General features: G+C 36.0%; 1 pseudogene; it reads left to right on the top strand.

Annotated features, from left to right (window-relative positions):
• The first annotated feature begins 921 nt into the window (after positions 1-921).
• Positions 922-26970, top strand: LOC125665412 (uncharacterized; annotated as a pseudogene).

Below are 26970 nucleotides of genomic sequence, written 5' to 3'. Positions count from 1 at the left end.
CGACAATCATGGATTAAAGAAATCCATTAAGATGGCTCTTCGCAAACACAAATATTTACTTGAATCTTACCTAGATAAGTATGACAATGATGAAGACGAGGAGGAGGAAGATGAGGAGGAAGAGGAAGACTAACCGATGCGATAGAATCACACCTCTGTATAACGAGAAACACTGTCTTTAAAAACTTAATTCATTCAAATATTGACCTGCATCTACTTGAAAGAAAAAGCTACATCAAATGACATTTTTCATCTGAAATATGCAATAAATAAAAGTTGTAAACCTACAAAAATGTGTAATTTTTTATAACATGGGTATTACGAAGCGGCAAAAACCGAGGTTCGGTGTCACACCTGGTGTGGGACGATAAAGATCCCCTCCCTGCTCAATGGCCATAAGAGCCGAGCATAGCCCTAAATTTTGCAACCCTTCGCCGGCAGTGATGACGTCTCCATATGAGTGAAATATTCAATCAATATCAATTAAATTCGGTCGCCATCTTGGCTTCGTCTCCGAAGCGAGGGATGTTTTCGAGGAGGTCCGCGCTCTCTCGTTATATAACGACGTTCTCGCCAGTTCGCTTCACTGGTAATCCAGCATCACTTTAGAGATAAGAAGAACAACAACAATGTCGGAGAGCGGGATGATCTTTGCCATCTTGCAAGGAATCAGATACCGGCTGCACCTCGTTAGCGAGTGGAACGATGGTGGGGACCGCTCACAATTTCGTTAACACCACACTACCACCCAAATTTTCATTACCACCAATTATGTACCACATACCACCCCTCACATTCTCATGAACACCACTACTGGCACCACAGTTGCCACCACTCATATTTACTTTAACAAGGATCCGTGTTTACCCTACTCTCAGTTGAAGATAATGAACAATCTCACGGATCCTTGTTAAAGTAAATATGAGTGGTGGCAACTGCGGTGCCAGTGGTGGTGTTCATGAGAATGTGAGGGGTGGTATGTGGTACATAATTGGTGGTAATGAAAATTTGGGTGGTAGTGTGGTGTTAACGAAAATGTGCAATATACAAGTGGTGTATATAAGGGTGAACATTTCTCGGGAGACGTGAAATAACCAACCAACTACTACCATCCACACTTTCGTTAACATCACACACACCCTACCTACACTTTCGTTAACACCACATACCACAACCCTTATTTTCATTAACACCACATACCACCACTTATACACCACGTACCACCATTCACATTTCCATAAACACCATTTACACACAGCTAATGCCACATCAGATGCTAACACTTGTGTTCTAACACCTTTTTTTTTCTACACCAATCACACCACTACCTATACAGGTATGAGAATTGATAGTTTTACATATTAATATCAACGAAAGAGATAGATCTACCGTTATTAAATTGCAGGTATCACCATCATACTACCACGCACATTTCCATTAACACCACCATACTATCACTCACATTTCCATTAACACCACCTATACACCACATACCACCACTCACACACCTTTTACCACCACCTATACACCACATACCACCACCTGTACACCATTACTGCCACATCAGATGCCATCACTTACATCTTCTTTAACATTACTCACACCACTACCTATATAGTTTTGCATTTCTTAGCATAGCAATATCAACGAAAGAGATCTACCGTTATTAGTTTGCATGTATTACCATCCTACTATCATGCATATTTCCATTAACACCACCATACCACCACTCACATTTCCATTAACACCACATACCACCACCTATACACCACATACCACCACTCACACACCTTTTACCACCACCTATACACCACATACCACCACCTATACAATCCATACCACCACCGGTACACCACTACTGGCACACCAGATGCCATCACTTACATCTTCTTTAACATTACTCACAAAACTACCTATATAGTTTTGCATTTCTTAGCATAGCAATATCAACGAAAGAGATAGATCTACCGTTATTACTTTGCATGTATTACCATCATACTACCATGCATATTTCCATGAATACCACCATACCACCACTCACATTTCCATTAACACCACATACCACCACCTATACACCGCATACCACCACTCATACACCACATACCACCACCTATACACCACTCAAACACCACATACCACCACCTATACAACCCATACCACCACATGTACACCACTACTGGCATACCAGATGCCATCACTTACATTTTCATTAACATTACTCACACCACATCCTATATAGGTCCTCAGTTTTGCATTTCTTAGCATGACAATATTAATGAAAGAGATTGATCTACCGTTTTTAGTTTGCATGTATCACCACCATACTAAGTAAGTAAGTAAGTAATTTTTATTTAAAGTCGGAAAACTATATACAGGTAAACAATAAACATGAGCTAAGAGCTCTTTAACCGACTATATAGCATTAAAAAAAACCCCACAAAGCACTAATGATATATAATTGCATGCATAGACATAAAAACAGAAATTTGAAATAAAACAGGACGCATACTTGTATACAGACATCACAAGTCATGCATATATATACACAGGGACTAGCTATATTAAGATGAGCATGCATAACTGAAAACAGTTTGCAACACAAACATAAAAATATGGATATATACATAGAATAAATAAATATGCATACCTAAGAGACCACATGTACACCACTACTGGCATACCAGATGCCATCACTTACATTTTCATTAACATTACTCACACCACATCCTATATAGGTCCTATATATACTACCACCCACATTTCCATTAACACCACATATCATCACCTATACGCCACATACTACCACTTATACGCTAAATAACACCTACTCCCCACTATATATTTATCGCTTATTTAAAAAACTACCCAATAGTCGAGTTCATTGTTTACGCAATACCTACGTTTCCGCGACCTAACCCGATCTATTTTTCTAGACATGATGCAATACTACGAGTCAGTAAATTATGTGTGCATATTGTTCATTTGATAAATGTGTTTCATTGAATAAATGTGTAAACTATTTACAATGTGAATCGAATTCGTTTTATAAAACTACCAAATAGCTGAGTTCATTGTTTACAAATACCCGCGTTTCCGAGAAATGAAAACGAAACCTAACCCCTATCTATTTTTCTAGGCATGATGCAATACTACGGACCAGTAAATTATGTGTAAATTGTTCATTGAATAAATGTGTAAACTTTCAACCATTGTTCTTTAATTCTTTTTATTTGAAAATTTAACATAAAGGAATACACCAGGAATACAAAACGCTCACACGCTATCCCCCCACACCGCGCCTGCTACACAGCGCCACCTCTCCTCACCTGCCCAGCTTGACCGTGCCAACCCCGCTTGACCGCGCCAGGTGGCCCCGGCCACCTGGCCAACTGCTTGACCCCCTCTATAAAACCCCGCACTCCAAACTACACTCAAAACTGCACTCAGTTGAACCGCCTATCGGCCCGCACTCAAAACTGCACTCAGTTGAACCCCCTATCGGGACCCGTTATACTACTCAGGTCGTGGTACCTAGTCTTGTTTTTAAATTCTCTGGGATGCGAGCCCACGCAGAAAATATACAAGCGAGGTTAAAGAGGATGCTAATCAGAAAAATCAGCTGGCGTATTATTACCGGAGCTTGATGACGTGACCTTTATTCATAGATTGGGATCTAACAGAGTAGCACGTGACCGCAGACAGGGGGTGGAATGGGGGTGTCAACTTGCGCATGCACAAATACTGTACATGTTTATAGGGACCGGAAATGTTTCATATGCAAATGTCAAGGGAGGTCTGTATGATTTGTTAAAAAAGTTTTAGTGCTCTTTATAAAAAAGATTAATATTATGGAGTCTAATTCATTCATTTACAGATAGTTACATGACAATATATTCACATCAGCAAAGCTCAGCAAAAGAGGCAATGTGCTAGTATTGTTATTCATATCTTAAAATGGACACCATTTGTGAAATTGCACCGAACTAAACAACATTCAGGCTTGTGAGTATCAGTCCTTTGTTGCCAGATTTATATCATTGGTTTTTAAAGGTATTTTGTTGCCAAATTTATATCACTGGATTAAGGTATTTTGTTGCCAGATTTATAGAGGGCGAAGCCCTCTCATGGCCCGAGGGCCGTGATATCGAAGCTCTTCCTATAGGTAGCACTTGTATACATGTTTAAAAGGAAAATATAGAAAACTAATGAAAAATTAAACCATACCTATGGAACTGGAAAAGTTTGGTCCAAATGGCGTAGATTCGAAAGCGAGCACATGGACATATATTTCTCCATATTGGATCTCGTGTACCCAATTAAGTTCACATCGGTCTGAGATGTTAGATAAAATCTGTAAAAGCCTGTAAATCTTATTTTCTCAGCCATAGATAATCACTCCTCGATTAACGCGACTGTAGCATAGCTCCTCAATCGGATCACGCGCTCGTCCTTTTTCGTAACCGGTAAGAAGATTCGATCGTGGTTTGGCGCAAGAATGGCATCAAATCGATGCATTTCTTCGCTGGAAGCGCGCCTTTGGATGAAGTTAAAAGGCCAGAACCGAATCACTGTATAATGTGTTGTTTATATTTTCACCACAGATTCATTTTTGATATCGTTAACGTCTTATTCACTAATACGTAAACACATAAGTGGAAATTGATAGTATTAGAATACCTTAGATGTGTATGTTATCTTAGATGCATTTGAAAGCTCGCGTTTCATATTGTAACGACAACTGTGACGTCATAGTTACATTTGTGTTACACATGGCAACATACTCTGATGGCGTCGATCCACATACGAGGGTCATTTGTGGTTACGGAAATAGCCGAGTAGTTACGATTGCATAGCTCCTATGTTTGTGAATTTGCTAAACACCGACGCTGAATATGACGTCGCAATGCACTGTTTACATCAATTGCGTTATGTTCCCCGTGTTCAATGAATAGATGGATCAAATATCTATTAGTTAGGTGCATGCTGTCCTTACACATTTAGTGTTAACTTCGGGATATTTTTTGTTCCTTTTTAGGATATAGGTGCCAATACATTTTGCTTCGCCCTCTAAAACGGTCACCCCGTAAGACATATTATCATTGGTTTAAGGTATTTTGTTGCCAGATTTATATTATTTATTTAAGGTATTTTGTTGCCAGATTTATAGAGACCCGAAGAGCCGTGAGAGCGGAGCTCTCCCTATAGGTAACACGTATATACATGTTTAAAAGAAAAATATAGAAAAACTAATGAAAAATTAAACCATACCTATGGAACTTGAACATTCTGGTCTCAATGGCGTCGAATCGAATACTAGCGCGTGGACATGTATTTCTCCATTTTGAATCTCGTGTACCCAAGTTCACGTTGTTCTGAGATGTTTCATAAAATCCTTAAAAGCATGCAAATCTTTTTTTTCTTAATAATATATAATCACTTCTTTATTAACGCGATTATACCATGTCTCCTATGTTTGTGAATTTGTTCAACACCTACGCTGAATAGGACATCACAATGCTCTATTTCCATCATTTGCATAGAGTTCCCCGCGTTCAATGAATAGGCGGATCAAAAATGTCTACTAGTAAGAATACTTTGATTGAGCTCTGTCCTCCCACGTTAGTAGCTAACTTCGGGATATTTTTGTCCTGTAATGGAGCTAGATACTAATGCCAATACTTTTTGCTTCGCCCTCAAACGCCATAAGACATATAGTATCATACGTTAAATTTAAGCCATTTTGTTGCCAAATTGATATAATTGATATAATTAATTAATATATAATTATTTACGCTTACCTTTTTACTACTTTGGATTTATTGGTTAATTCTTTTTAGTTTTTAACTGTCTTTTAAATTGCAAACGGGATGTATTGTTGTTGTTTATAATTGTTTGATTAAGGTAGCTATTGATAGCTAACCCCCAAAAAACCGCTCATTGAATTTTTTTCAATTTTATTTATTATAACATTTTGACTTTATCCTAAAACATATCAAAAAAATTCAACAAAAGTAATCAGGTTAATTTTCGAGGAAAGCGAGATTGAAATCCCTTTTTCCAGCCCTAAAAGGCAAAAAATGTCAAAATTGAGCAAATTAACACAGAAGCCAAATTTTTTTTATTGACACCAGAAATATTGTTTGTCATATATAGTTATGTAAATTAAACACAAACAGATAAAAAATCAACATTGATTAGAAATTCAAAATGCATCTAAGGAAAACATTGGGATGATTCGACTTGGCAATTGGCCAAATTTACCCTAAATATGGCGTTTCTCAAATACTATCAGGCATACATTTTCTGACAACAACAAAATTCTGCTCATAAAATTTCTGATTTTATTTCATTTTTACAACAAGTCAAGTAGTATCTAAAATATTGAATAGAAAAAAATATACCAAAATTTAATGAGGTTTAATCTGAAACTATGTCATATTTTGTAACCCTACCCCCTCCCTTCTAGAAATGAATTTTAAGAGATACAGTCAGCAGAGGTAAACTATTGACCTTAAATGATTAAGCATTCCCAAATTACCACATTGAGCATTCAAACTCACAATACTAGAAGTTTCTATGAGCTATTTAAGAATTATATATAGTGTGTGCTATTGCAGTTGACCTTTTCGCACTCACAATGATTGCCTAAATATTTAGTTATTTTTCATACAATTTATTATAATAACTGGACCAAATCTATTATATATATATATATATATATATATATATATTATATATATATATATATATAATCACATGAGATAATACAGTAAAATACAGTTATAGCGAACTTCCATGGCCAGCGAAAAATGTCGTTTACAATGACGTTTATATCCAATACAATGTGTGTTATTTTCTCTCAAATCCCTACGCAGTAAGTGTAAATTTGTTCAAAACATATTTGTTACAAGTGTGATTTACTGTATATGAACTAAAGGTTCATTGTGATTTACAAGGTATGTAGAAAAAATTCACCTCGCATTATAATCGTCCACTGATGTCCAAAGTTGGCATTTTTTGCTATTACTACAATGCCCTTGAAAGAATGAGCAAACTCAAAGTCACCAATTCCAGATAACGGGAAATGCTAATCCCTCCGTACGTGTACATATGAACAGTACATTGTCACAATTAAAGGAACCCACGTACCTGCGGGCGTCTGTTATCAACTTCTAATCTGTTTTCAATATGTCATGGTATTATATTTATGAAAATGTTTAGGAAAAAAAAGAATCTTAATCATCAAAACTACATGTATATTCACTGAACAGTATTAAAATCCTTATATAATGTCGTTTATTACATCACCTTGGTAACTGGCGCTTTTATATACGTCATCACTACAGATAGGGCACCTAACCACACTGCTACTGAATGGGGAACCAATTACAGATTGGCAGCAGTGTTGTGTTGGAACACCCATGAATTGCTCAAAGTTACAGCCCTCTTTTCAGAACATGGCGGGTGCTTTTGTCACATTGTCGATATGTAACTGCAGGGGGCCCGTGCACTGTTCAACCCCGAGAATTGTTTCTTTAATAGTATTTCATGTTTGTTTTCAGATTAATTCATAAATTATTGGAAAGTAGAATGTAAATTCATGCAAAATACCCGCAGCATGAAAAATTATGCCTCTTTTCTTTATTGTTCCCTTTGCAATCTTTATGTCAGTCAGAGTTAACATGTTTATTATCTCATGAAAAAGAGAAGATAACAAACAGTGATCAATCTCCTAAATCCCATAAAGAATACAAAACCAAGAATGAAGCAATCACTGACCAGGGATCAGGTGCCAAGGTGGAAGGGGATACAAATTCTAACACCCGTCCTCTTCACGGTCATACCCAATATATTCCCCATAGGATAGGGATTCGACAGACAAGAAAGCCATTTCCCTGGTGCCGTCAGTCTTAATTTTCATGCAATCGCAGTGAACGCCTCTACACGCTGTGTAACAAACCGCCATCATATTGTGATAACGGACGGCATCACAATTAATGAAAGACACTAGTACTGAACAGAAATAGGGAATCGTTTAAATGTATCTGGCTTCTGTTTTGACTTTTATGGCGCTTGTCTACTTTTTGATATGTGAATTTTTGAAGTAAATGATTGGGGTTCTTGTGATGGGATTTCTTTTCAGTAAGTGAATTGTACATTGGGTATTATGGGGAATTTGCTACGATTGGTGTACATGTACATTATGTATACCAATTTACACGAGATGACGTAATGATTTAGATTGATTGTATATTGATTAACGTCCCTCTCGAGAATTTTTCACTCATGTGGAGACGTCACCATTGCCGGTGAAGGGCTGCAAAAGTTAGGCCTATGCCCGGCGCTTACGGCCTTTGAGCAGGAAGGGTTCTTTATCGTGCCACGCCTGCTGTGACACGGGGCCTCAGTTTTTGCGGTCTCATTCGAAGGGCTGCCCCATTTAGTCGCATCTTAGGACAAGCAAGGGATACTGAGGATCCGGATAACCATGAGTTAGATGACTTAATGATTAAAATGACTTAATGATTAAAATGACTTAGATGACTTATGTTTGTATAGTCCAAATAGGAAAACGAAAATCATGACCGACATTTCTTATACACTACTTAAGAATTTATTTAGAGCTGTAGACTCTTAACATGTCTGTGGTGTTACTTGCGTTTTGGTTCTGTTCTATGTTTGCAAGTCCTCAGCCATTTTGCAAATAATTGGCAAGTATTTGTTTTTATTTAATAGCGTCCCAATGGGGCTGAAAATTCAAAGTACCTGCGATACATTGTCATAATTAATTTCGCATGTTGTAATTAAATTTGAACATAAACAATACTCTTGTGAATCTTTACTCGCATTTACATGAAGGGGCAGAACATCTATCGGTCGTTATAGGAACTTTGTCAGGTACATATCCATCAGACTGACTGATCACAACAATCCTGTCAAAGTCAATTCTCTTCTCGATTGCTCCACATGTTACATCTGTTTTTTGTAGAGTGAAAAAAGATTAATTAAAGTACGCCTTCTACTGGCATCGGAAGATTTTATATATATATATATATATATATATATATATATATATATATATATATATATGTGTGTGTGTGTGTGTGTGTGTGTGTGTGTGTGTGTATGTGTGTGTTTTGTGTGTGTGTGTGTGTGTGTCGTGAACAATCATCATCTTATGATTTAAAAAAAAAAAAGGAAATTGCTCAAATCGTGTAATGGTATATTCAAATTCATTCAGACATCTTCAGTCGTTATCGTTATTTACTAGTATCTAACATTTGAATTAGTAAAGTTGGGAAGAACTTAAATGATTTTTGAATTTAAATAAACGAGAAAATTGAATTACTTTTATTTATACAGTTCATTTATATTACTTTTCAGATATTTTAATTATTCATCTTTTAGTCGACTTTTTACGAAAAATCCTACTGATATTGACCATCGATAAAGTCTTTTGGTAAGTATATTGTATTTACAATATGCATTTCAAAGTTTTCAGCGTGTAAACCCAACTTCATCATGTCAACAACAAAAAATGTTCGTTTGTTTTATGAATATCGTAATATTAATGAGCGCATATCTATTTCATTAAACTATTAATAATAACATAATAACAAATGAAATCCGGAAACAGGGGGGGGGGGGATCTATATACATGTATACCGGGGCGATTTTTCCGCCAATGGGGAGACTCTATACTGACTTTGTACATAGGGGGAAATTATATGCTGGAGCGCTATTCCGTTGTATCATAGACCCCCCCCCCCCCCCGGAAAAACGGACCCAACACCGGATCCCCACGGGATAAAACATATCTGATATACATATTACATGTAAATGCCCTATATAAAATGGATATTGGACTACAGGGGCTTTGCAATTGAGGACTAACCAAATCACGGTTCGGGAGGGGTTGTCCCCCTCCCTTACGGGAGAAAATATTGAAGCATTACAGGTAATCAGCAATTTCAAGCACATTAAATTCTTATCTTTGAAATGATTCGGGGGTGGGGGGTGGGGGTGGGGTGGGGTGGGGGGGGGTGCGATCTCTACACCCCTTAATTCAACAAGTGAGAATGTTAGTTAACTCTATGATAAAATTTAGAAGATATAAAACAGAAAGAATTTTGATACAAGTAAAATTTTTCATATATTTTTTGAAAATTATCTAGATATGCAATATGTATGTATAAGAGTAATTGATTAGATCGCGTCGTATACGTACATTTAACGACAGAGTGAAATTTCAATGTTTTTACTGAAGAAAATATGTGGTTGTCATACTATGTGTTTCTCAATGTAGAGGTGGTCAATATTAGAAATGAATTTGAAATAAAAAATCCTTTTAAGACTTTGTATATTTTAGCCATGCACCAAACAAGGTTAAACTAGTGGAGTAAGTGTTAATTTTCCGTCATTTCACGATACATCATTGGTTTAAACTCATAAACACCTGCATAAAGTCACTTATCTATTCCCAAATAACGGGTAAGGCCCTATTTTTCACGATGCAGTTCCGTATTTGCTCTGCATTTCCGATGCCCAAATAACTACAACATCCTCATCTTTTCCTTCCATGCACGCCCCGCAACAAACGCACGAAAGACGTAACGGTGTGTATTCACCAGCCCTTCAAACGGCCTATAGGTCCCCACCTGAACTTAAATGTTAGATTAGAGTAATCAAACAATCAGCAATGTAAAAATTCAGTATGCGCGTTGATTCTCTTCATGATAATCACACTTGGAACGATTTTTAAATTACATTATTGCATGCATGCTGAATAAAATTCTTCGTTTAAAACATTCAAATAAAATATTTACATTTCCAATGTTTTTACTATCAGTATTTTTACCGATCGAAATGATAGTCATTTGCTCATGAATGTGAACAATATGCGCATGAATCTTCAAAATTATAATATAACTATATTAAGGGCCGATAATATTCCGATATAAATGGTAATAAAATGTAAATATAAAAAAAAAATGATTTCATTTATGAAAATATCAATAATGGTATTAACTGGTTCTTATCATTACATAGGTCTATGGAAATTATATACATCGCTTAATATCCTATGTATTTCAAATTGTAGTCATTTGAGATAACTGAAAAATGTGATGAACACATTCGTTGGAGATACATGCAATTATTACCTGAGATACATGTATTCACGCGCATGCTTGAACAGCTCTAACGGGCAATATTACATGTATTACAATACTCAGTACAGTATATTGTCACTCGACAGAAGATTTGTATTAGGTATACCGTATTTAAAACCAAAATGCGGATGTACATTTAAGAGTGAATTGGTTTCAAAGTTGTGATGAAGGTGGTAATTTTTCAGTAGATAGTTAATCCTTAATTAAACAAGAAAACAAAGCAGTGACGTTTGATGTCCCTCCCCCTCCAAACATATCGTGACGTGTTAGCATTTTATCTTTTACATTATGAAGAAAACAACACACGTTAACGGACGGTAGAGAACAGTCTTCCAGATTGAAATGGGTGTCTTCACAAAGGTAAAAAGAACAATGCTGATTGTGTCATAATACTGCATTAAGACTATTGCTACAGCACCGCTAATTATGTTATTTGATATGTTGTATTTATAATTACGGGCCGGCATGAGTCGGTTTATTATATGAAATAAGAATTCAGAAGTCGCGTGCGTTTCTGCGGAACATATGTCTGTTACTGCTGAAGTGTTCTAATAATGACGTCTTTTTAATCTATTTTTTTGTTTTTACAAAGGTTTATATATAATTGCTTGCTTTAGTAGTAATGAAGTCAAGGGTGTGATGCTTTGTTTTACAATTCGGTTGACATATTTGTATCAGTGTCTCTCCTGTTATTTGATTTAGTTGCCTATGGTTTATGTCTAAAGGATTAGGTACGATGAGGGCGATTTCAGTACCTAAAATTTACACATTCTTCAATCCATGTAAAATTCAGTAAAGTTGATATTGTTAGAGACAAAGGATTGACAGCCTCGTTCTCGACACCGATTTCCTTCTCGGAATACAAGCGTAATGGTTATACACAACGTCCTGGAATATGCTGATTTTTTTAAAAGTGAAAATAAAATCACAAATGTCATGCTCAAAACAAAGTTATTTTTACGTATTTGCAATATCAAAAAAAAAAAAAAAAAAAAAAGAAGAAAAAAAAGAAAAAAAAAAAGAATATTAACCATTTTATATCTGATATAGTTTGATGATAAATACACATTCTAAACGAATAAAGTCTTCGTAAAATTATCCGAAGCGTTAACAACATCTTGAAAGGGATAAAATGTAACCTTGGTTATATCTTTTGAACCAAAAGGGATGGCACTTTGATTTTTCACATGTCGATTTCTCATGGCCAAACCTTTAAGTAGGTACGAAGACGTTTGACCTAGTGACCTTGGACTTGTCAAAGCTTGGCTATGATATCTTTTGAACCAAGGGGGTAGGGGAAGTAATATCACGCTATCCGGTGAACTATGCTTTATTCCACACCACAATCATGGAAATGTGTTGTACGATGTAAACAAGTATGGAATAGCGATTGGACTGTAGCAGGAAGTAAAGACAGGAGAAAAACCTCGGCTAAGTAACTCTTTTTCACAATTTCTACAGTTTATCAGTCATTTATCCATCGCAGAGGGAAATAAGCTACTGGATCTATAACTGATATTACACATTGTGAACATTAATTGTTATTTAGCTAGCAGTCAATATGAAAGATAAATAGCTTATGTTCTTTCAGCATTGGAATGGATGGCTTAGTGCCACGGCAAGACAGAGAATTTACAGAAATCGTTTTGAACATTGGTAAAATGTATTCAGTACAACACGATTTTCTTACTTTTCTTGTGTGGGTGTCCGTATGTGTTTGGGGGAGGGGTGGTAAAGGTAGTCTCATTTCCCGGGTGTGATAAGTGTTTCACAGCGTGAGGCAAGTACCATTTACTTTTGAAATGTGGATGCTGAATGGGAAATAGGGCGGAGGATACATGTACATATTGTCGTTATCATTGATCACAGCTGCTTATTACAATTAGTGGGTACACCTAGGTAAATCAATTTCGATAGTGTACGATATCTTTGCATTACGTTATTCATAACTTCATTCCCGGTAAAATTGCACTAGGTTTAAAAGGAACTATATCTACATGCATAAATTTCAAGCAGAAAAATAGGAGAGATACTTTAGTGATGTCATTCCTTGTTTTCACAACCTCAATGAATTACCAAGGCAACATGGATGATAACAATTTTGTACTTGGTGTTAAAAATCAACATCGATCTTATAATTTCACTGACGAATGGTCATATTACATCTAGTAAATCATATCAGATGCACAATCATGCTTTATCATGTAGATAAATAAGGTTTTTTTGTAAGGTTTAATAACCGTTTGTATAAAATCATAAAGCCAAGTTATTTATAACAAACACAATGGTCAATCTCATGAATCCTATAAAGAACACGACCGTCGCGGTCGTCTAGAGGTTAGAGCGTTTGCCCCGCGGTGGTCTAGAGGTTGGAGCGTTTGCCCCGCATGCGGAAGGTCGAGGTTTGAATCCCGGCCGCGACAGTCGTTAAAAGAGGTAGAGACAGTTCCATCGCCAAACGCTCGGCATCAGGTGTGAATGTCACGGATCATCGGAGATTACTTTAAAAACGGAAGTCCCGTGTCGCAGTAGGTGTGGCACCTCAATTGCCTTATGGTGGCTCACTACACCCAGAAATAGTTTCTCAAATCAGTACAAATTGATTTGATTATAAAAGATATGATGATATACAATAAGTATATATGCCAAAAAATATACAAATCTGGATAAAAACATGATTTTCAAAAAAATTGTTTCAACACATATGGATAGACAAATAAATCAATCGATACAAATAATTTCACAAAACATTTTTAAATCGCCATCTTGTGACGTGATGTCATACAGAGTATAAGCTTTGGTATAGTGAGCTACCTTAAGCGCCAACCATAAGCCTAAATTTGAAGCTCTTCACCGGTATTAGTGAAATATTATCGAGGGGGACGTTAAAAAATCAATCAATATAAAGAATATAACATATAGAGTGAAACACAGACGGAGAGACACACCAGATCTTAGGAAGAGTTATATCCCTTGTGGACTGGGCACACCCGCCGTCACTTGTATGAGCCTTCTGTTTTGATGAAGTAAATGCAAGATGAAGATAACGAACAGTGATCAATCTCATAACTCTTACAAGCAATACAAAATAGATAGTTGGGAAACACGGACCCCTAGACACACCAGAGGTGGGATCAGGTGCCTAGGAGAAGTAAGCATCCCCTGTTGACCGGTCACACCCGCCGTGAGCCCCATATCCTGATCAGGTCAACGGAGTTATCCGCAGTCAAAATCAGTGTGCCAAGAACGGCTTAACAATCGGTATGAAACACGTCAGACAGCATTTTACCCAATGCGAGGTCGTATTGACGAACTAGATCGTTATAACGACCATAGAATTTGCGAAATGCTGACTTCAATCGAGACTGTTGAAATCCCTGTACCATCAACTTGTTTGTCAGTAGCTTACCTCGATTTAAAAACCGACTATACCCAGAACAAGCTCTTGCATATCGAATTAGTTGAGATATATAAACACCATATGCAGGTGATAATGGAATATTGCTACATAAATGTGGGAAGTTGACGATGGAGAAGCTGAAATCATTCCGTTTGTCATACAGTTGAAATATTGATCGAATTTAGTTTAATATTTTCCTGATTACTGGCTTTCTATAATTACAATTAGTTTATAATACTTAACATCTGTCTATCACAAAGTATGTATTCAGATTATAATACATAATTTCTGTCTATCCATACAGTATGTAATCAGAGTACAATATCTAGTGTCTGTCTATCCACACAGTATGTAATCAGATTACAATATCTAGCGTCTGTCTATCTACACATTATGTAATCAGATTACAATACCTAGAATATGTCTATTCACACAGTATGTAATCAGATTACAATATCTAGCGTCTGTCTATCCACACAGAATGTAATCAGATTACAATACCTAGAATGTGTCTATCCACACAGTATGTAATCAGATTACAATATCTAGCGTCTGTCTATTCACACAGAATGTAATCAGATTACAATACATAGCGTCTATCTATCCACAAAGTATGTATTCAGAGTACAATTTGTAATGTCTTTAAATCTGCAGAGAATGAAATTATATCACAATTTCTAACATTTATTTTTTTTCTATTCTTTAGGTAGCAGGCATTTCTCTTTACCTCATTTTCCAGTTTGTTTTTCTATCTGGAGCTCAAATATCGTTTGCAGCGTTCCTCAGTACCAAACGATCAGCCCATTCTGATATCTGGTAAATGAAGATATTCTATGGGTATATGAATTGTAATGTAATGCAATATTTGCAAAATGTGTATAATACATGTAAGCCACTATAGGGAAATATTTAAAAATCATTGGGCCAGAAAAGTTTACTTTTTAAACAATATGTGCATGAAAACGTTCTGATATAGTACAGATTCAAGTTTGTAAAAATTATGGCCCCGGAGGGAAAAAAGTTTTACATAGAAATATACAGGAAAAATCTTTAAATTGGGAAAATCTTTAAAAATCTTCTCAAGAACCACAAAGCCAGAAAAGTTGACATTTACAAGACAGATTTCTAAGATAGTGCAGATTCAAATTTGTAAAAAATCATATCTCCCTGGGTTATTTTTGGGGTCACGATAGGGATCAAAGTTTTACAGACGAATATGTAGGGACAATCTTCTCAAGAACCACTGGACCAGGAAAGTGCAAAATTTGCATGGAAGATTTCTGACATAGTGCAGATTCAAGTTTGTTAACACCATGACCCCAGGGGTAGGATGGGGCTACAATAGGGGATCAAAGTTTTGCATACAAATATATAGGAAACATTTTTGAAAAAATTCTTCTCAAGAACCACTGGGCCAAGAAAGTACTAATTTACATGAAAGCTTCCTAACATAATGTAGGTTAAAGATTGCTAAAATTATGGCGCCCAGGGATAGATGTGGCCACAATAGGATATCAACTTTTCTTAAAATCTTCTGAAGAGGAGTCACTGGGCCAGAAAAGTTTACCTTTACATGAAAGCTTCCTGACAAAGTGCAGATTCAATTTTGTCAAAAAAAACACCCTCACCCGATTAAAAAATCTTTGAAAAACTTCTTCTCAAGAACCATTACATGAAAACCTCCTGACATAATGCAGATTCAATTTTTCAAAAATCATGCCCCCGGGGGTAAGTTGGGATCACAAAGGGGATCAAAGTTTTACATGCGAATATATAAGTAAAATCTTTAAATATAGACCAAGGTGACGCAGGTGAGCGATGTGACCCATGGGACTCTTGATTCATTTTGTTGTCGTTAGAAAGATTGACCCCTTTTGCTATGGAGTTCTGAATGACAATCAAGAAACAAAAACAGAACGATGAGTGACGGTGAATGAACGGAAAGATGGGGAAGTCAAACGTTTCAGGGACTGGGTATATATGACTCTATGACATCAAGCGTTTCAGGGACTGGGTATATATGACTCTATGACATCGAGCGGTATCTGTACATCTATTGATAATTTACTGAAGTTCCAGATATCTTTGATAACATCATCAAGTACATTTGTCACAAGCCTTAATTCAAGTCTTTCATCGTCGTGTTTCATTACAGGTATGCAAACGTTTTGATTTTGCTTCTTTTCCCGGAAGTGCTAATTCTATTGCGTGACGTGTGGATGTCCAACTTTATAGCACAGAAAAAGTATAAGGCATGGCCAGATCTAAAAATATTGATAATGGTAGGTAATGAATTTATGCACATTTATTTTACAAAGAACTTTACAAGAACGTGACTCATGGGATTTAATTTCAATGAATATGAATTTGAAATTATATAGTAAAACACGGTTACAGCGAACATGTTTATAACGAATTCACGTTTTACAACGAATTGATTTTTATGCGCTGTTGCTTTGAAACATAATTCATTTAACACAAATTACATTGATAGTGAATCAAAGTCGTTACCATTCTACCACACAGTTATCTACATTGTCTGTTTCTCTTCTTTGATAGGGTATTGTGACATCTGTAACACATTCACTGGCCTTGACCTATCTGACATCTGAGATATTTCCAAAATTGCCGCCATTTCTTATACCATGTATTCTTTATGTTGGGAACTCACCCACGATCCTAGAACAACAGGTAATGCATGCGCTTTTCTAGCCTGAGTTCAATGTACATTATGCATAATTGGATTTATTCATTAAGAATAAAAGGATTTTTTATTTGTCGTCTGCAACCTAGCTGTTCGTGTCTTGGAAAAAAGAGATACTTGCATACTGTCGAATATGTTTTCGTACCGAAAAGACGATATCTAAACGCAATTTTACATTCCAACTGAAACGTGTGAATAGGATAGTGCAATTTATAAATCTCGAAATGATACATGTATAAAGCTGTGCAATATTCATGATTTTCGAAATCAAATGGCACATCATACATGGTTAATGTACAGTAACTTCAAAATTTAGAGAACAAGGTTAATAGCGTAATCAAAAACTTGAAAAGGCATTAAAGATTTAGAATGATTAATTTCTCCCCTCTCTCTATCTCCCTCCCTCTCTCTGTCTCTGTCTCTCTCTCTCTCTCTCTCATCGGTCGCGATAACTCAGTGTTAGAGCACTCGCTTCATACATGTAACCGTGAGTTCGAGCCTTGCTCGTGTCATGCCCACTTCAAACCTTAGACGTAAATATAGATAAAGAGTCATCCTTGGCCAAACGCTCATTATTTATTTAATCACCGGTCTTTCGGATATGGCTTGAAAACAGAGGTGCGATGTTGCAGTGTGCATTAACACCATAAATAATCCTGCCTGCTACGGCTAACCGCTAGACAAAGATCTAAATTTGTAGTACTTCACCTACAGCTGGCGACGCCACAATATGAGTGAACAATTCTTAAAGAAATAAACAGTCAACCAAATATTTCTTTCTATCTTCCTTTAAGTACTTTGTAATCACTACTTTGGAACTTTGGACAATTAGTAACGGCCTATATTTATGATTACTTTCAGAAAACCAAAGTACCACATTCATGTAGTACGGGAAGAAGAATCATTCATATCATGCAGATACTCTTAGCAGCTGTCGTATCGACCATGTCTGTATTTAGCAAGTTACTCAGTATTGAAGAAGGGTGCTTATTTGGAATCTTTATTTTAGTAATAAGTTATTTACGATACATACCTTTGCAAAACCTCATCGTTGGAGATAATGCAAATGAAGCACAGAATGCTAAATTGTTGTATCGACTTTTACGCATTCTTGTAATTGTATTGACTACTTCGGTCGGTTTCAGCAGTGGAAAAGGCTACAACACACTTCCTTATTTTAACAATATTCCAGATGATGAAATCTCCTATTATGTAATTGCCATATCTTGTTGCGCGCTACTTATCCAAGTGAAAACCTTCATACCTTCTTTAAGTGTGAAAGTTTCATTACTGTCGACGTTGATGTTTTTGCAGCACATTGGCAGTAAGCGCACTTGCTTTGTATATTCATGCCCAGAAGAATGATCTTGGATTGTTTACACCGTTAAAAGATTTCCCGGTATCATTTTCAGTTTATCATATAGTAGTGTACTCTTTCACTTGTTGTTCTGTACTTCTGTATTACTTTGCCACTTTCTTTGATATCAAAAAGGGGTATCCCCCTATGTATAGAAAAATCGCTATGACGGTATATGACAACATATCTCTTTGTCAGGATCTTCTTCGGACAATGTTGTGTAAGATTGATAATTTCAATTCATTTGATAGAAATCATAAGAGGATTTTCTTATGCACCACAATGTACAGGGAATCAGCTCATGAAATGAGTCGTCTCTTGTGCAGTTTAAAAAAGTTATCCAACTCCAAAGCGATTCAAGTACGTCATATACACATTGAATCTCACATATTTCTTGACAATGGAGCTAACGGAAAGGATGTTAATGAATTCGGAATACAGCTTTTATCTCTCATAGAGGAGACTTTCATGATGAAAGAACAGTATGGAATCATGATTCATACACCATACGGAATAAAATTATCATGGACTGTACCAGGAGAAATGCCACTCTGTTTACACCTGAAGGATAATAAGCTGGTAAAGGGGAAGAAAAGATGGAGTCAGGTTATGTATATGAGATACATATTGAACTACAGGGCAAATATTGACAAGATATATCGTAAAACAATTGATCCATTAAATTCCATGCGCAATGATTCTTCCGAATTCGTAAACGTAGGGATATCAATTAATGAACAAACTACACAAACCGAAAAAGACATGATGGACCAGGATGTGCCCACAGTAACGTTTGAAACCTCAAGTAAGGCATCCTCATTCAGTGATCTCACAACAATTACAAACCTCGAAGACGGCGAAACCAAAACTACAGATCTAGAAATACCATCAGGAAGAGTGGATTTTGACTCTCCAAAAGAAAATAAATCAGAAATAACTTTACGTGTCCCCCGTCTGCATTTTAATTCCAAAAATAGAAGATCTTCATTTGACAACAGCAGGTTTTCGTTCGAAACTCTACAGGACCGGAATAATCAGAACGGTTTCAAATACGCTTTTGACGCCGATACGCAAAATAATGATTTCCCATACAATTTTACTGAAGCAAAATTCCGATCTTCATTCAATGACATAGAGTTTCAATATCATAAATATAAAACAGGGGAGCTAAGTCAGGCATATAAGGGTTCCGTTGAAGATGAAAAATATCGTGACTTCATTTTAGCCACAGATGCCGATATGTCTTTTGACGATCATAGTGTTCTGAATTTGTTGGATACCATTGAAAAAGACGTGAACATAGGCGGTGTTTGTGGAAGAACCCTTCCTATTGGCATCCACAGACATCCGATTGTTTGGCTACAGATATTTGACTACGCTAAAGGTACTTGTTTCTTTGCAAATATAAATGACATTAAGTACACTTTTATAACAAAATTATTTAAATTCATTGAATCTTCTCTGTTATGTTTCTTTTGAAAATGACATTGCTTTCATATGGAACAATGATCTCATGTTTACTGTCAACTAGATCGATCCGGTTTTGAGTGTCATCTGTCTGCGTAATCATAATCAAATTTAGAGTGTCATCAAGATCATATGGTGATTTGGCTGTTCGATTTAAAGTCAACAATATGATCTTAAATCGAGTTTATATTTCTAAAAAATTGTAGATATGATTTTTATGTAAACAAATCTTTCCTTGTTGTTTTATTCAGTGGTGAATATCTAAGACATGATAATAGTAGTAGTTTAAACAACCTTTGCGAAAACAAGGGTCCCGAAAGGGTCTATTTCAACTAACAACTTGTCAAGAAATGATTCTGAAATTATGCTTAAATAGAAGTGAAGATAACAGTGATCAATCTCATAAATCCTATAAGCAATGTAAAATAGAGAGTTGGGCATACACGGACCCCTAGATACACTAGAGGTGGGATCAGGTGCATAGGGTGAGGAAACATTCCCAGTCGACCGGTCATACCCACCGTGAGCCCTATATAATGGAGAATTGCTATGCATCCTATTTTAATCTTAAATAGTTACATTGGAAACAAACCGGTCGCTGTGGCTCGGTGGTTAGAGCGTTAACTTGTAACCAGAAGGTCGTGCGTTCGAGATCAGCTCGAGCCTTGACGATGTTAAAGTTAATGTGCTAAAATAGGTAATGACTGTACCATCGCCAAACATTTAGAATTTAGGCCTACATCGATTAGCAAACTCCTAAAATATAAGTAGTGTTACGTCACAGTCTTAACTGTAAAGAGTGTAGGTGTGTCTCATTATTTTTAGGTTATATGATCGTTATAATGATTTAGTATGTCAATATAACCTATCATTGGGTCAAATGCCGTCTGCCATGTTTCATATGAATTGTTAGGCTGTTCTTGGCACACTGATTTTGATTTCGGATTACTTCGTTTACCTAATGAAGAGAACAAGGACCCTTGGATATACCAGAGGTGTAAAATTTGAAAAATTAAGCTATTTCCTACCACTCCTAAATCCTTGGTTATGATTATGTACTGGTTGTAATTCCGATTCTTTGAGGCCAGTTATATATATATATATATATATATATATATATATATGGAGGTATAAGTGTCTCTTGTCGACCGGTCACACCCGCCGTGAAAATGTTTTTGTTTGGGTCGTTTCGAGACGTTAAGTACACATATCACATCGTGTATTCCCTTGACTATAATTGACTTCGATGAAATGCCACATATCAATTTAGTCTACTAGTATAAAACAGTTATATAGAATTTAGATTGTGTTAGCGACAAAATACAAAACAATGTTTAATTGAGATTACATTGTATATAGATGTTATATTTCAAGATTTTTGGATGATAAAGAGTGCACAAAATATAATCGGCTCCGTCATGTGTTGTCCTGGTTGCTTCAGTCTGTTTCGGCTTGAAGCCATTAATGATGTCATTGAAACGTTTGCGGAGCCCACACAATCAATTCTGGATGTATTTACGAAAGACAGTGGTAAGAGGCTAAGTAATGACAATAAAATAAGATATTGTTGTTTATTGTCACAAATAAGAGCAGTCACAAACTTCCTATACACACAATAACAGTACGTGGGAAGTCATTAGCAGTGTAAGAATAAAACGGAAATCATCGCTCCCTTATTGTTCCACTTATTACAATTGATGACATTAAGACCGATCGCATTCATTGTGTATTTAGGAGAAAATTAAACTTAAGCTCCAGCATCTTCGAAGATGGCTTCTTCTCATATTAATGAAACGAATACATGAAACAAATGTTTTGCTCTGAGGCCACACGTCCACATTCATCAAACCTGTATAAAACGTTTTCACAATACATCTATCGCTGTCACAGACACATTTTGTAATGTTATGAAAAGTAAAAACGATTCTGTTGTCAAAACATGCAACGGCATGTTCAACTTAATAATCAACACGATTTTAGAAATGATTTTCAACTACATTGTAATACTGTTCTTTGTAAGTGACATTTAGTTTTCCACAATTGATGTGCAGAGATTGTGCTCCTTTATTAGTTACTTGTTTTCATATTCTTATATTCTTACGAGGAAGAATTTATTCAATAGGACACAATCTTTTTCTGTGTCCTTCAATTCGACATTTAGATGAAAAGTGAAAATAATGAACTGCGATTACTTAATTTTTCACGACGAATTAATTTTTACTTTCAAGATTCTAGATTTTTTTGCTTTTAAAAAAAAAATTAATCTTTTTTTTGTTTGCTTTTCAGTGTAATCTTATATGTTCTTATGACGAATTATTTTGCTTTTGAATACATATACTTCTATGACGATTTATTTTTGCTTTTTGATCCTATATCATTTTATGGCCTGTCATTCAAACATCGTTTGCAACTTTAGGAGAAGACAGATGGATGTGCACGCTAATGATGAAAGCGGGATGGACTCTGAGATACTCATATCACGGAAAGAATACAACATTTTGTCCGGAGGAAACCGAGGAATTCATGAAACAGAGACGGCGCTGGCTTTTGTCGGACTTTGCCAACGCTGCAGTGACGATTGGTAATCTATGTGAGTGAATGCCGGTTAATAATTGTTTTTCATATGTAGTACTTCCTTTTTGGGATTCGTGAAGTTGAGATTGTCAGAAGCGATGCGCTTTTAATATTTCATTCTTTTTTAATGAACTTAATATTTATGTATGAAGGATGGCAAGGCTTCTCAATGGAAAATCATCGAGAGACCCTATTGCTAAGCACTTGAATGACAGTTATATTTCATATACATATAATATCTTACAATATATTTATAAAATACAGCAGTGTTGCCAGATAACAACATGGAGTATGTTGCGAAGATTGTCATTTGACGGTTGGAACACCATGTATATCTAAATATTCAATAAACTCACCAGAAAGAAACATTTGATTCATTAAAAAGAATTGAGCATACATGTTATCAAATGCATGAACACACATAATTGAGATTATTTGATTTATATCAAATAGTCTGTATTAATTTTGAAACACCCCGTATGTTAGGTCAACATCACTTAACTTACACACTACGTCATCTACGTCACAGTTAGTACTCCCTGGGAAAGACCCCAATCATTAGGCAGATTCAACCCAAAACATGGCATCCTAATGATTCCCTAGATGCACTGAATAATGAAGTCTGGACCTGTTGGACCATGACTGAATTGTCATTCGGAATACAGTGCCAGTGATACAAACTTTAATTGTTAATGGGACATTTTCTTTTCCGTGAATAGTAATATACTACTGAACTGAGTCTAATAATTTAAGCTGTCGCATGTTTTGGGGAAGCTGGGAGTCGGTAATGGTATTGAATGACCGTTTCTACATCAAAACCTGGGTATCCCCTTCTAAAGCAGGGACAATTAAAAGGACTAAAAGCCTTTCCAACTAAACGAGAGTTAATCTGCTATAATGTAGCCACCACCGGGGTATGTATATGTCCCACGTTATTCCAAACCAGATAGCACTGCAGAAGAGAGGGTGAGAAGGACAGGTCTCCTTACCTCCTTAGAACACGGGTTTAGGTAATGCATGCCCCCCCCCCCCCCGTTTGCCCCCTTACACGTTAGGTTAAAATAGTGCAGAAAGCGATTTCCCAGCTACCCCACAAAATCATGTGACCGATATCTATTCAATTATGTATATCCCGAATGCACCATGCACATGTGTATATCATAAAGTATCCTCGTTTCACGTTATGCAAATGTAATTAGTTTACAGGCCAATATGCATTTCAATATCTATGTCAATTTAGTTATTTAATTATCAAGGCGTATTCAACGATTAATTAATAGGATGGCAGTCATTAACCTGTTATCGCTAACGTATGTTGTTTTGTGGATACCATTGAACCTTCAAAATTTGAAGAATTTTATATACTCCTCGGTCAGTTGTATTGCTTATTGTAAAAGCACTGTAATGACTTATTTGGTTGAGCAAATTTAGTTATACATGTAGGTCTGCATTGTGATGTAGTCATTCACCTTTGACCGGACTACTTTGTATTCTAGATTTTTAAGGTAGCTTATTACATCAAGCGTTTTATAACTCTGTATCACAAGATAGTGATTCAAATTTTCTGTGAAATTACTTGTATCGATCAGTTTGTTTCAATATTTACGTAACTCGGTGGATGAGGTATTGGGTTACTGACCCACAGATCCCGAGATCGACAGCGCAATTGTCTTTTGTGTTTTCAGGTATTTATTGAAATAAGTTTTTGAAAACCATGTCTCTTCTCTCAAAAATTGCATATTTTGTGCCTTTTCACATATGTACTTATTGCATATCACCATATCTTTCATGATCAAATCCTTTCGTGCTGATATTAACTCTTTCAAGGTGTACTGAGCTACCTTAACTTTCCTGAAGACAATCTTGATGGAATACATTATGAAAATACTGACATTTTCCTGTTATATTCATTTGTTCTGTTAAATCATATATATATAAGTATCATATTCTTGAATTTACAGTGACTTTGATGAGAAACAACACAGCCTTCACGCTTCTTTATGCCCTGTACATACTGCAGTTGTTTATCGCTATGTTGTTATATCCTGGATTTACAATAATGATGCTTGCCTTGGGAGTTGAGTTTGTCACTGGGTGTCCATATTTGGTGGTTCTAGGATTTTTCTCTGTGACGTGCCTAGTGTTCTGCATCATTCAGATAAGCACATGGACCACTTACCGGAAGCTCATCGTTAGCAAACTTCTCATCTTGATTCTCGGTCTTCTGACAACATTCGTTTTTATTTCAACAAGTGTTTTAATCGTAGGGAACATTACGAAAGGTATATTGATCATCGTTGGTATCCCCTTACATACAATTGTATCCATGAATATATTTAAATTCCTTGCATTACTTATTCGAATCGATAAAGAAGGCGTAGAACGTCAATACATATTCATTCTTATTATTTTCTTAATTTATTCTGTAGACATTACTGTTGGAGAATTCAACCACATCGAGAACCTGGTGTTGGCTGGGGTGATTTTTGTGTATCTCTATTCGTCATTTCTGCATCCCTTTGAGCTGCATTTGCTATCCACAGGAATTGTATACCTTTTCTACCTCCCAATGTTGAATATTCTACTTCCCCTTTACGTTGTTTGCAATATCGTGGACCAGACCTGGGGAACTAGAGATGATGTATATTATATTTTTATTAAATTAGAGAGTACATGTGATTTAATATCAAAATGTGCTTCTCATCTCTGTCATACACATATAACAAAAATAACCAGATTAATTTCTTGAAGTACGAGGCAATCTGTTTAGAGGTCAATGAACGTTTTTGTGAATTCGTGTGAGGGAAAATAAGGGAATAAGAAAATATACTGTATCTTTAATATGATTCAAACTGAATGATTGATATTGAAACTAAATAATATGCATACAAAAGTGAAATTTTACCTGATAATTACATGTAGGTTTGATTGATGTTATATGTGTTATTTGTAACTATTTTACACCATCATATTGTATAGGAGTATATGTGTTAAACATACATATACATGTATATACTTGTAATCTTATCAGCATAATTTTTTCTTACAGCAAAAAGTATATGTGCCAAAACTATTACGACTGCCAAAGTTCAAGAAGCGTAATAAGAAGCCAAGCTTGAAATGTGCGTATACTGTTACAATTTCATCGCACTTAGTACAAACTAAGTGAATTACATGATAAGGAACGTTTAAAAGGGAGTGACATATCAGAGGAATTAAGTAGAATTGAAAAGAAAGTGGACAATATAATTACATTTTGAAAAGGAAAACTTTCAAATTTACCTTATTTAGTTAAAATAACATTATTTTCAGTGCCCACGGCGGGTGTGACCGATCGGCAATGGATGCTTATTCCTACTAGGCAACTGATCCCACCTCTGGTATATCAAGGGATCCGTGTTTGTCCAATTCTCAATTTTATATTGCATATAGGAGTTATGGGATTGATCACTATTTGTTATCTTCACTTTTCATACATATTGTTTAAATGATATCTATGTTTCCATTAATCAAAATGAAGTCATCTATTTTGACGGTGTGTTACTCTTCCTTAACTCGTCTTAAATAACATATTACAATAATACAAAGGTGAAGATAACGAACAGCGATCAATCTCACAACTCCTATAAGCAATACAAAACAGAGAGTTGGGCAAACGCGGACCACTGGACACACCAGAGGTGGGATAAGGTGCCTAGGAGGAATAAACTTCCCCTGTCGACCGATCACATCCTCCGTGAGCCCTATATCCTGATCACGTAAACGGTTATCCGTAGTCAAAATCAAAATTTCTTTTCAGACAGAAGCAATTCTTATGAAAGCTTAAGTTCCTCGGCCATCGACCTACAAGACGTAAGTGGGGATGAAACAGCGTTTTGGCAGAATCTCGTAACTAACAGCATTGGAGCAACCATTAACACAGGGCTTACACCAGAAGATCGAACCACAGGTCTCCGAGCTCTCCGAAACAAGGCCCTAGTGGGTTACCTTTCTCTAAATTTGATCTGGGTTGCCTCGCTGGCTGGATTTTATGCATTTTTGATCAACTATTTCGAAGATAAGCTTGTGTATGGTATTGTTGTCTTTGGTCTCCTTGGCGTATCCGCCGTGGTTCAGCTATTAGGAATGACAGTGTACAGAATTAGTGATTGTCTCACGAGAGTTGGACGCTTGATAGCATGAACACTTCTACTCTGAAAACAGTACACAAGACGGCATGACCTTAATATTTTATCTTATTGTTCTCATCACATTGACTGTTATATGATTATATTTATTCATTATAATTATATATATA

The sequence above is a fragment of the Ostrea edulis genome, chromosome 10 (genome assembly GCF_947568905.1).
Source record: "Ostrea edulis chromosome 10, xbOstEdul1.1, whole genome shotgun sequence".
Classification (NCBI taxonomy): Eukaryota; Metazoa; Mollusca; class Bivalvia; order Ostreida; family Ostreidae; genus Ostrea; species Ostrea edulis.
The sequence above is the reverse complement of the archived record's forward strand: the minus strand, read 5'-3'. Positions and strand labels throughout refer to the sequence as shown.